At 31.0% G+C, this 11481-nt stretch overlaps 1 long non-coding RNA gene across 1 annotated transcript; it reads right to left on the reverse strand.

The window, feature by feature from the left end:
* Positions 1–1019: 1019 nt before the first annotated feature.
* LOC132715289 (uncharacterized) lies at positions 1020–9607 on the reverse strand. Its single transcript, XR_009623661.1, has 3 exons — positions 8524–9607; positions 7132–7201; positions 1020–1460 (listed from the first exon to the last, which is right to left on the reverse strand). It is a non-coding gene; the product is annotated as an uncharacterized LOC132715289 (long non-coding RNA).
* Between the last annotated feature and the right edge of the window lie 1874 nt (positions 9608–11481).

Consider the following 11481-nt stretch of genomic DNA (forward strand, 5'->3'; position numbering starts at 1 on the left):
TAAGTTGTTGTACTGTAATGTTTCCAGGTAAAAACTTGAAAGACAGTTCATGGAATATTAATTAGAATTCATTTTGTTAGAAACAACAGAAACTGTGACTTTAATTTCAGTGGCAAATCGTCAGAAAATGCTGAATATAGATCACATGTGCTCGCAAACACTTGTTTTAGGTAATAATGGAAATAGTAAGTAACAATAATTTTTTAGACGATATTCATTTGGTAAGAATTGTTATGACTTTAATTTTCTTTTCGTGGCGTAAAATAGCAATATTTCCAAACTAAAGTTTTAAGACAGTGCTTAAGTTACTAAGTTAAATTGTGTGAGATGTCAGATGAACACCACTTCGTTAAACATTGTCATAAAGTAACTATATCCATAAATCCATTGAAAAGAATTATACTCAAAACAAAAATGCACTTTGGAAGAATTTGATAAAGTTTCTTGACAAAAGTTGAAATACTTTATTGTACAGATTATATATCAACATTTTAATTAAAGCATAAAAAATAATTTAATTTTACCTGATTCACCACTTTCCCTATGCTTGTTAGTTGAAACGTCCTAATGTAGGATTTAATAACGCTGTAACAAATAACACATTTCACATTTTCCTGTATGATAAAGAATATTTCATAAATAGTTCGCAGCGCAAAATACTTGTAAATATATTTACGACTTATCTATGATATAAAGACCCTTGTTTATTGACACCGTCCTTCCGATCGAATGATGATCGTTTTAAAGTAAGACAAGATTTAAAGTATATTTTTCTACAATATTAAGTCCTTATCTTCATGACGTGTTTTTTTTGTTCTATGTAACCAATAGGAATCTTAGCTCTATAAGTAAACTTTATCTATATCTATATATTTATATCTTTTACAGCATATATCTCACAATGTGAACTTGTTTTGCTTACGTTTAAATAGTTATGATTTTGTATAGACGATTAAAAAATGATTGCAAATGGAAAATCTTAAACCAGGGTGGACAGGAAAAAGGCAGACACGTGTCGTATTGTTGATTGCACAGGCTAATTAGTCATACATGCTATATTCAAAAAGAATGACAAGTCAACATGTATATACATATATTAGGGTTTTTATTTCATAATGTGCACTATGGAACATGACATGATTTATGAGTATTATAGTGCAGGATGCATGCAGACTGAGCTTATGTCAAAATGATTAATATATGTAATTCTAAAACGCGTGTATTTATATACATTATAAAATGTCCTTATGACAGGTTGTCTTTATATATACTATTCTCAAATGTCCAGGGAAGGAGTTCGGCTTTGGTATTCCACTCGTACACATGTGTGTTTGTATTTGTATATTAAAAGTATGTAACATTTGTGAGTTCTTCCTCCGTTATACGACAACGGTTGATTTGGCGCCTAAGACCAGCGATGTCGAAGCGACGATTTTGGACAGCGGGACACAACGAAGTACCTGAAACAGAAAATTAAAGGTGAGTGATCGTTTATATACCTGTAATTTGCTAATTTTGAAGATGTCAGATCAAGAAATAGCTACAATTTTTGAAAATTTGTCGGATAAATTGGACAATATTTCAACTGTCATAGGTACACAAGGTTTATCAGAAATAGTACAAAATTTTGATGGAAATTCTAAATATTTTAATGACTGGATAAAATCTATAGAAAAATATGCTGTTTTAAAAAGTTTGGATGATAATAAAATAAAATTAGTCACATTTCAATCAAGTAAAGGGACTGTAAGCGATTTTATATGTAGATATTTGCGTGATAATCATCGTAATTCGTGGGAACAATTAAAAGAAGAAATAAGTACTAGATTTGGGGAAATTAAAGATTTACATCATGAATTTTATCTTTTGAGAAATTTAAAACAAGATTTGGGAGAAAGTGTTCAAATTTTTGGGGAAAAAATTTATTAATTGTGCTGAAACCGCTTATGAAAATTATAAACTAGGAGATAATAGTTTAATTGAACTTCAGTTAGTGGAATTGTTTACGGATAATTTAGCGCATGATTATTTAAAACTTAAACTTATGAGAGAAAAGCCAAAAACTTACAAGAAGCAATTACTTGCGCAATGAATGAACAGAATTTCAGAGCTAGATTTTCTGCCAGAGTAAAGTTTTCTAATTCTCAAAATCACGCAAAATGCAATAATTACAGAGCAAATAATTCTAATCATTATTATACAAGAAATTTTTGCGTGTACTGTAAGAGACCAGGTCACCATGTGCGTAGTTGTAGATTTAGGAAAAATGAAATATATTTGGGAAAAATAATAGCAATAATAGTTTGAAATCAAAGATTAAGTGCTGGAAATGTAATAATTTTGGTCATATTATGCGTGAATGTCGTAAACAAAATTTTTACGACAGAAACAAAATAAATTTTCAGGAAAACTAGCAAGTTCCTGTCACAAAGGGGTCATTGACAGGAACGATAAAATACCAAAATTTAGTATAGCATTAGCTGGAAGCCCTAATTCGTGTTTGATTAAAATAGAAAACTATAAATACAGATCGTTAGTAGATTCAGGTGCTGAAGTTTGTCTTCTGCATCGCAGAATATATAGAAAATTGAATAATCCTCCTCAACTTATAAAACAGAAAATAAATTTATGTTCAGTTGACGGAAATTATTTACATATAGATGGTTATATAAATCTAAATTTTCAAAAAGGGAAAACAGAAACAACTCAAAAATTCTATGTTGTTTCTAAAATGAATAGAAATATTTTTTTAGGCCGTGATTGGTTAACACAAAATGGCGTTAGATTATATTTTTGATTTAGGCTGCTTAAGAGTTAATAATACATATGTACCCCTCGAAGAAGATATTCATATTGCATCAATTGTTAGATTAAAACAGGATGTTATTCTGAAACCTCAAACAGTTAATGTGTGCACTGCTAAGTTAAAACAAAATCCAGGCTTGGAAAATGATAAATTATATGAATTAAAAAGTATAGAAACTGGAATGATTGCTTCTGAACCAGGTCTTATGATAACAAATTCTGTTATGAAACTTTCGGCTGATAGAAGATTTCCTATTATGATTGTCAATAATACACATAAAACTATAAGATTGAAACGAGATTCAGTAGTTGCTAAAGTTTTATAAAGTTGAGAGCATTAACTCGGTCACAGAGGCTCTTCGAACAACTTCCCCTCTTAACAACGATTTCGAACGTGACATTCATACACCTTCAGAGCATTTTAATATTGTTAGAGACTTATTAAGGAAAAATAGAAATATTTTCGCAAATAAAGATTCTGAATTATCACAGACAGATACTGTAACCATTAAAATACCAACAGGTAATCATCCTCCAATCAAGTTACGCCCATATCGCACACCTTTAAACAATAGAAAAATTTATGAGTGACGCAATCGATGAGATGTTAGATGCTAATATTATAAGAAGAAGTCATAGCCCTTATTCATTTCCTGTTGTTATTGTTGGGAAACGTGACGGCAGTAAACGGTTTTGTATTGATTTTAGACAATTGAATAAAATTACAAAGCCAACATCATATCCTCTCCCATTAATTGACGATATTTTAACACTACTAGGGTCTTCGAAATATTTTACAACACTAGACATGCGATCAGGGTTTTGGCAAATACCCGTACATGAATCAGACAAGGAAAAAACGGCTTTTACGACATTCCGAGGCTTGTTCGAGTTCAACGTGACCCCTTTTTGGCCTAGTTTCTGCCCCTGGAGTTTTCCAAGAACTCATGTCACATGTCTTACAAGGTTTAGAGGCATTTGCTGTCAGTTATCTTGACGACATTCTAATATTTTCGAAGTCATTAACACATTTATCACATATACAGACAGTATTTTCAAAGCTTAAAGAGCATAAATTAAAACTTAAACTGAAAAAGTGCAGTTTTATTCAGCAACAAACAAAGTACCTTGGTTTTATAATTGATCATGAAGGTATAAAACCAGACCCAGAAAAAGTAAAAGCTATTAGGTCACTTCCGGTACCAAAATGTGTTAAAGATGTCAGATCTTTACTTGGTGCTGCTGGTTTTTATAGAAGATTTTTAAATATTCTAAAATTGTTGAACCTCTAATCAATCTTACAAGAAAACGTGTTTTGTTTAAATGGACAAAAGAATGTCAAGAAAGTTTTGAACAATTAAAGAAAATGTTAACACGTATTCCACTTTTAGCATTCCCAGACCCAAATAAGCCTTATATTCTATACACGGACTCCTCAGATTTAGTGGTCGGAGCATGTTTAAGTCAGAAATGTGACAAATCTGGTATTGAAAAACCTATATACTTCTTATCTCATAAATTAAGTGAATCTCAAAGAAAGTACAGTACCATAGAAAAAGAAGCATTCAGTATTCATTATGCGTTACAAAAATTAGATGTTTATTTACATAATGCAGAGTTTACTATATTTACAGACCATAAACCTTTAAAATATCTTCTAGAAGCACCTATGCAAAAACAAAAGAATTCAGCTTAGGGCTTTACATATTTCTGCCTATAACTGTAAAATTGAATATTTGCCAGGAAAATTAAATTTAATTGCCGATTTCTTTTTTTAGACCTCCAGCTGATGATAAAAATGCTAACAAGTCCGATATTGAACTTTATGAGCCTGATATAAATGACAATGCCTTCGAAATAACAGTCTCAAATTCAAGTAATAATTCAAATAATGATGATGCACATGCTGTGAAAACTGATGAAAGCTATGAAGTAAATGCTTTTGATTCTACACACTTTAATGCCAAAGAAATAGCAAACAAAGAATACCAATTTCAAGAGCCAATTGTAGAAGATATTAAACAATTCGAAAAATTAAATATGGCCTCAGAGCAAGATAAAGATCAAACTATTCTTGAACTGAAAATGTTACTACGTCATGGACAGCCAACTAAATCAGTGCAGAGCAAATATTTAGAAATTGACCAAGTTCTGTATTATCTGTCTAATGTAGATGATAATCCTAATCTTAGATTGTTTGTTCCGCAACACTTAAAACACCTTGTCATTACTCAATATCATTTAAATAATGGTCACCCAGGAACACAGAGGTTATTTACAACAATAAAACAAACATATTTTTGGCCAAATATGTTCAAAGAATTGTATGAATATGTTTCTAAATGTGTTGGTTGTCAGTCACGTAATCTTACAAAAATAAAAGCACCTATGGGCGAAACAAGAATACCAATGTATTCATTCCAGACCATGAGTATCGACGTTATAGGGCCCTATGAAAAAACAATGAGTGGTAACCGCTACATTATTTGTTTTCTTGACCTTTACAGTGGTTATCCCGAGTGTTTCCCTACTGCTGACAAAAGTACTGATACAATTATACATTTACTATTAGAAGAAATTTACCCTAGATACGCATGTTCATTACAAATTGTCACTGACAATGGATCAGAATTTACAAGTAATGCTTTTAAAGAAACACTTAAAGAGTTAAAAATTGATCACGTGCGTACAACTACCTATCATGCTGCCGGAAACGCGAAAAATGAACGTTCTCACCATGTCATACATGATATCTTAGCTAAAAGAATCCAGGGAAATCTCAAACAATGGGATATTCATCTTAACATGACACTAGCCGCACTTAGATTCAATGTCTCTAGGACTTCAAAGCATAGTCCATTTTATTTGTTATATAACCGTGACGCAATATTACCGGTTGACCTGTTGCTACAACCAAGGCAGCGCTATCATGGCGAAGAGTATCACAAAATTGCATTACAAGAACAACATAATACTTTTCTATCTGTTTATAAAAACCTTAAAAAAGCAAAACGCGAACAAGCTAGCTACGCAGACAAGACCGCAAAAGATATCAAATTTGAGATAGGCGATCCAGTATTCTATAAGAATTTTCGTAAGAGAAGCAAACTAGATGTGAATTGGAAGCCATTTTATAGAATTATGGAGAAAAGGTCACCATTAACTTATATAATAAAAAATCAATTTGACAATTCAACAGTTAAAGTCCATGCAGAACAAATAAGGCTCGCAAATATTAATGACTGGTCGATACCTAAAGCTGATAATACTGGCAGACCAAAAAGAAATGCCACATTTGTAGTAACACCTGAAAATAGCGATACTGATGATGCTTCAGAAATACCAGCATCAGTATTACCCCAAGTTGCTAAGAATGTTAGAAAAGAAAGGTCAAATTCTGATAGTGAAGATGATATTCCATTAGCTGAATTACAGAAACATCTTCGACAACAACAACACATTTCAAATAATGAAAATGCTCAAAGTACTGCACATTCAGAAGAAATGCAATCGCAGACTGATTCAGAATTATCAGACTCAAATTCCATACAAGTAAATAGCAATCCTCAGTCAAAAGCAGCATATAATGCTATTCAGTCAGATTCAATGGCTGATGATAATGATTCAGATAATGAAATGTTTATAAACTCTGTTTCTACTAAAAAGAAAAGTATTGTAAAACCACGATATAAAGTATCTGGTAAGGTAAACACAAAGGTACATAGTAATAATAAACGCTTGAAACCGAATGTTAAAATGTTTTTACAAGGATTAGCCAGTATGCAATAGAACGTTATATTCCGTGTTATATGCTATATTAATTTTCGGTAAAATGACCTCAGGCATTGTAAATAGTTATTAAAGAAAAACATATATGTTAAAAGAAACAAATATAAAAGAAAACAGAAAATTACATTATTTAATTATATATCTTTATATTTTTGGTGGTTGTATTCAATTATATTCATTTTCAAGTTGTTTTATTAGAAATATATCTTTGATTTTTTTATTGATTAAAATGATCGTTATTCGCTATATGTTTATTAATAGATCGGTTAATTAAAATGCATTTTTAAGTAAATGACAGCACTTAATCATGAGTTTCAAATTGAATATTTACTTTATTTCATATTAGAATAACATGTGTATACATACATGTTTCAACTGTCAACGCATAATCATGAAATAAAGTTTAAATTGGGATAAGTCTTATTGTCGAAATAAACTAAAGTTAATAGCTTAGTTAAAACTAACAAAATATGTCTAAAAATTCAATATGAAAAGTAAAATTTTAAATATCAAGTATTACATAAATTAGATACTTACACTTAAGAACATCATTCATGGGAATTCTTATCCTATGCATTTTATGACAGTTGTCTTGTTGTTCATATATCTGAAACAAAATTATGTTTATTGTATATAATATCTATTAACCGATCTGACAACGGACGAAAATGCAAAATTTTGGTCTAACGATCACTTGTCAACCAGCCAAGACAGAGAGGTGCGAGCAAATTCGCCGGTACAGTAAAACACCGCCTGACTAGAAATATTACAGTCAGCCTCTACGATGTCAAACTATGTACAACAAAAACCATGCAGATATAACCATAAACACCTTCTTCGATGTAAAACCATGCAGATATAACCATAAACACCTTCTTCGATGTAAAACCATGCAGATATAACCATAAACACCTTCTTCGATGCAAAACCATGCAGATATAACCATAAACACCTTCTTCGATGTAAAACCATGCAGATATAACCATAAACACCTTCTTCGATGCAAAACCATGCAGATATAACCATAAACACCTTCTTCGATGCAAAACCATGCAGATATAACCATAAACACCTTCTTCGATGTAAAACCATGCAGATATAACCATAAACACCTTCTTCGATGTAAAACCATGCAGATATAACCATAAACACCTTCTTCGATGCAAAACCATGCAGATATAACCATAAACACCTTCTTCGATGTAAAACCATGCAGATATACCCATAAACACCTTCTTCGATGCAAAACCATGCAGATATAACCATAAACACCTTCTTCGATGTAAAACCATGCAGATATAACCATAAACACCTTCTTCGATGTAAAATTATATGAAATAAGCGTCTACGATGTTTAAAATACATAACTATGCTGTTACAACCGTCAACAACAAAAACAACAACAACAAAATTGTGGAATCAAATAAACTTTTGTTCCTGTCTTCAACCAGAGAAGCCGAAAACTTCCGTTTATCAATAGAATGTGTTTTTCTATGTGTTATATAAACTTAAAAACAAAAACCCAGAGAAATACTGATGACAACTTCTAATCAAAATAATTATTTGTGCGCGACAGAGATATCCAAAATAAATATCACATAAACATTTGCGAGAATCGTGCAACAGCAAACTGTTAATTTTATTATCTTTTACTCAAAAACACTGCTACATAAATGAAGAATTATAGATCTATCATCACTTTGTTGTATTGTTCAATACAAGACATTCTTTTTACAACGACGAAACAAGAACAGCGTTTACAGATGTGCCAATAAATATTCGAATATAACTTTATCAACTTGTGTATAAAGTCTACGTTTACACATGTCAAATACATATATATTAATTTAAAAGAATCTTCAAGAACATCAAACATTTATGAACAATTATGAGTGTCAATTTAAAATTATACTTTAGAAAGCTACATACCAACGATTTGAAATTCCGACACGTCACGACGACCAAGCCATACTGATGTCAGCAAGTACCTGTTACAAAAAATATACCTGTCACAGGAAGTGTTCAATGCGCATGCACAATACACGTTTTACAGGAAATGAAACACCTGGACATTTTATCAATTATCAATTGTTTATAATATTTTTTAAACTTTTTCGTATATAAATATCTTTTCTACTCTTATCATACATATAATTCTGTTAAATTTTATACCTTAAAGTTTTTCTAATTAATATTCTTAAAATAATTTGTTCTTTGAAAATTGTTAACTTATTTGTTTGTTTTTATGTTTACTAAATCACTAGAAATTAACTTTTTTTTCTTTTTTTATGATGAAATAAAGGAAATTTAATATTTATTGAAAAACTTATAAAGCTATAATATTTACCTTATGTTACTTTAACATATTATTTTTGTATTTTTTGCATAAAGATTAATCGAACATTTAACAATAATTATTATTTTACTTATTCAAACTTTTTAAAACTAATATCAAAAGTAAACTTACCTGTGCTACATTGTATCTATCCAAATTTCTCTATTAAAATGAATTCAAACATGAAAAGGTTACACACGATATTCAATTGACCAATCAGAGATGATATGACCTAAGGTGATTTTTTCTTTTCAAAATAAAGTAACAAAAGTCGTTAGATAACATCTCTGACCGGACATCTCTGACCGGATATTACCTTCGGCGATTTTTCTTTGAGAATAAAGTAACAAAAGGTTGATGTATAACATCCTTACCTTAGGGGTAAACAGATGTCAAGTTGATTTTAGATTTTTTTTTAATTTGTTAGAAAGAGTTTGAAATATTTGATATTTAATACTTTGTTTAATACTTTTTCTTTAAATTTTTTTATATAAGTAAAGGAGGAATTGTCGTATTGTTGATTGCACAGGCTAATTAGTCATACATGCTATATTCAAAAAGAATGACAAGTCAACATGCATATACATATATTAGGGTTTTTATTTCATAATGTGCACTATGGAACATGACATGATTTATGAGTATTATAGTGCAGGATGCATGCGGACTGAGCTTATGTCAAAATGATTAATATATGTAATTCTAAAACGCGTGTATTTATATACATTATAAAATGTCCTTATGACAGGTTGTCTTTATATATACTATTCTCAAATGTCCAGGGAGGAGTTCCCGGCTTTGGTATTCCACTCGTTCACATGTGTGTTTGCTATTTGTATATTAAAATATGTAACATTTGTGAGTGCTTTTCCTCCGTTTATACAAACACACGAAAACGTTACAACCAGGAAAAAAGTTTGAAAGAATATTATCTGGCCTATTAGTATAAGTGGTTTAAGTGCTCGTTTTGCATGCGGAAGGTTGTAAGTTCAATGCCCCACAATGAGTTTAATACCTTTTTATTACGCCTTTCCTATTTTATTATTATACTAATTTTAAAATGAAAATAATGAGAAGTTATTTATTGAAATAAAAATGCGTATTTTTATTTTAAGCATTTCGCTGGTGACTTGCCAGACTACTTTTTACTTGATTCAGCCCATACACAAAATTGATGTAGAAGTCTGAAGGAAAGTACGGTCAAAAAAGAGAAAGAGTATAAAATAAACAGAACTTAAAGTTCGTTTTCTAAAGTTACAGGATTTATGTTCATCTTGTGATAGGAAAATTAACATATTTCACTTGTGGCTCCCGCCACTCGTGAAATATTTATTTTCACACCAGTCAAAGAAATTAAATCCTGTATAATAGAAAACACTTGAATATCCTCTATTTATTATATATATATATTGTTTACTTTTACTTTATTTTCTTACTTTTTTTTCGTTATTACTATTATTTAAATAGGTTTCCATCACCTCCAGGTAGTATGCGCAATGGAACTTTTTATCAACAATATATGCCTTCTCATTTTTTAAACCCTTTCTATTTGCGTAACTTTTAGATCTTAGAATTAAAACATGAAAAATAACAAGAGGCAACCGTTCATAATTTAAAGAAAAAAGGGCACTGTACATATTAAGTTTAAAGTTGATATCTTAACTACAGCAAAAGAAAAAATGCAAACATAAATAAAGCATATGGTAAATGGAAAATTTGATGTAAAGATTTGGAGTCCTCCCGGGCTCCTTGCCGCTGGTTCTTGTTGCTGGGTCGTGTGGCGGTTGTGTTAATTGAATGCATATTTTAATTAAGATGTATGGAACGCCATTCTGCCATGCCAATTGCAATTTACGAAATGAAATTTGCTAATGATAAATGCGAAATGCAATTTGCTAATGATTATTGCGAAATGACAAATGCGAAATGCTATTGCTATATGCGCTTAATTCTTACTCTCTGGGGCTGGAATGGATGACCAGCAAATTGACGACTTTATCTTTTATTCTTTGATAAACTGGCACATACAAATTAAACTCGTGTCTCTCATTCCATTTACAGTTACATGTATGTACTACTAATAGTCGGACTATACTTTCTAAGATTCGGTATCAAATTATTTATACTAAAACCCCCCCCCCCCCGGTTTTGTAAGTCAACTGTAAGGGACGTAATACACCTGTAACTGTAACGATTCACAAAGAGCTGCATCAATTACAGAGAGTTAAAGGTTCACACAATATGTGGTTTATAGATGGAAACGACAAATTAAAGCCTTTAGGGATTTGTATTCATGGGGCAAAAGATGGTTGGAGCAGAAGGTTGATTTGGCTCAAAGTTGACGAAACAAACAAAAATCCATGTCTGACTTGCACCTACTTTTTAAAGTCAATTCGTGAGCCCAAGAAGGTTCCGTTCATACGGACCGGCTACAGAATATGTAAATATTGCTGATGTCAAAACGCTTCTTCGTTCTCTCCACAGTGATATGTTTACAAGATGTGCTGTAATGGATAGTTCGTCGAATCACAACCACAGGATCGAATGGTTTT

Source organism: Ruditapes philippinarum, unplaced genomic scaffold (genome assembly GCF_026571515.1).
Source record: "Ruditapes philippinarum isolate M1 unplaced genomic scaffold, ASM2657151v2 ctg12316_1_1_1_1, whole genome shotgun sequence".
In the NCBI taxonomy this organism is placed as follows: domain Eukaryota; kingdom Metazoa; phylum Mollusca; class Bivalvia; order Venerida; family Veneridae; genus Ruditapes; species Ruditapes philippinarum.